The 2,054-nt window shown below is 44.2% G+C and overlaps 1 long non-coding RNA gene across 1 annotated transcript; it reads right to left on the bottom strand.

Annotated features, from left to right (window-relative positions):
• Nucleotides 1-296: 296 nt before the first annotated feature.
• Nucleotides 297-1,708, bottom strand: LOC146960033 (uncharacterized). Its single transcript, XR_015035537.1, has 3 exons — nucleotides 1,332-1,708; nucleotides 870-1,238; nucleotides 297-780 (listed from the first exon to the last, which is right to left on the bottom strand). It is a non-coding gene; the product is annotated as an uncharacterized LOC146960033 (long non-coding RNA).
• Between the last annotated feature and the right edge of the window lie 346 nt (nucleotides 1,709-2,054).

The following is a 2,054-nucleotide window of genomic DNA, read 5'->3' as shown; positions in this document are numbered from 1 at the left end:
TGAACCATTATTAATATAGATGAAGCAATATGTGAGAGGTAATATAGATGGAGCAATATGTGAGAGGTAAAAGCAGAACATGTGAGCAGGAGGTTGAATTATATGACTTGGTGGAAAAACACCTGAATTGTTTAACAAAAGTGTAAAAGATGTGTTTAAAGGTCTAAAACCAGTAGAAATAGATTTCACTGATGTAATTGTTCAGACACAACACCTTTCTTCAGTAATGTGGAATGTATCAACAAAAAATACTAGGTAAACATAATATAAGAATGACTGTCCTTGGGATAGTTAGAATCTGTCTTTATTACAGCACTTGCAGGAAAGGAGGTTCATTTGTGTATTGCATTTCTAAAAAAACGTTGTCTCCAAGTGCTTGACACAGCAGCATTACAACACTCTGCCCTTAGACCCTCACATCGACTGAGGAAAAACTCCCAAGAAAACCCTTAACAGGGGGAAAAAAACGGGAGGAACCTCAGGGTGAGCAACAGAGGAGGGATCCCTCACCCAGGACGGGCAGACGTGTGATAGATGTTGTGACGGCCAAGAATAAAACCTTATGGGCTCAACAGTATATATCACATGGGCACAGTCCTGACTGCAGTGGCCCATGTTCAAATTTGACTTGGCCATTTGCTGCTTGCTGCACAGATTGGATGGTGTTGTCATGTGTGGTCAGTGACAGCACGATGGCTTGGTGGTTCTGAGCTGTGTGTCCGTGCAGCAGTGCACCTCATCACTTGCCAGATGATCAACAGAAGAATGAGGGAGGTGAACCTGACAAGACAAAATAGAAAAATGTTTTGGAAAGTGAAGACCAAGACATAAATCACATGTTCAACACTTACTAACTGATTATCATTTACCTTAAGTAATCACCTGCCAGAGAATCATCAGCCTGTCACCCTCAGTGCTCCGTCACACAGATCACAAGGTCCAGAAAGCTGTCCAGCCCTGTTGGTCTCTACTGTCAAGTGGGGGAGACCTGAAAGGAGAAGGCAGTGGACATGATATTGTTGTAAACCTACATTGTCAACAGTGTCATCCACATTTTTTAATGACAAAACAACAAAGCGGTACCTTTGGCTCTGTTGTGAGCAGGCATAGAAGCTGGCAGCAGGATGACTTGTGTATGTGCGGTCCAGCAGTGAGGGCTCTGCAGACTGACGGTTTTGATGATGCTGTTGTTTCTGGTCAGACGTGGCCAGATGATGATGAGGTGGAAGTAGGTGCTCCTGATAAAAGAGAAGAGAAAGATGTTGTACGTTTTTGTGGCATAAAACATATGCAGAACTTGTAGCCTATAAATCACATACTGTCTGTCATACCTTCAGCAACCAGCAGCACCACGACAGTCTCATTCTCTTCAGCGAAGAACAACCAGGGCAGGCAGGAAGAAGAACTCTGTGGAACCCAGTTGTGGTGGATCCACTGTTGACAGGATGATGCTGCAGTACCTGGGCAATGGCAGACTGACAGCCACCATGTCCTGGCCGTTCCCAGCTGATCCTCACAGTTTTGGAAGTAATGTGGTAAAGGTTGGAGAGGGGAACGTTGAGTAGGGGTCAGAAAGCACACAGAGTGAATGGTCTCTGGTCAGGCCACCTGCCCCGAGGCAGGGGAGGTGACCATCCCAGCTCACACAACACAGAGAACATGTACTTTCAGCAGTTGCATATAAATGTGTATTGATGTTTTTTATTAATTTAACAGTTAATAGGATATATTATATTAATTGATAAATATTATTTATTGAAATTCATTAGGGCCACGGGCAATCGCACCGGGCACTGGTCCCAACAGCTATGAAATAGCTGCAGGGACCAGTGCCCGGGCAAAGCCCGGGCACTACTGTTATTGTGTGGATTTTTTCTTCTTCTTATTATTCTCCTTCATCTTCCGGACGATTTTCGATGTGCTACTAGTCCTGCAACTCGAAGAGTTGCAGGACATATTATATATCAAAACGTGCGTCCTGATCGGGATCGCTGTGCTATTACTGCGCAAAAATTTTGCATGTAAGTCAATGGGACGGGCGAAAAAAAAAGACC

Source organism: Trachurus japonicus, unplaced genomic scaffold, assembly GCF_045865225.1.
Source record: "Trachurus japonicus isolate A0001 unplaced genomic scaffold, Traja_1.0 AP030756.1".
NCBI lineage: Eukaryota > Metazoa > Chordata > Actinopteri > Carangiformes > Carangidae > Trachurus > Trachurus japonicus.
The sequence above is the reverse complement of the archived record's forward strand: the minus strand, read 5'-3'. Positions and strand labels throughout refer to the sequence as shown.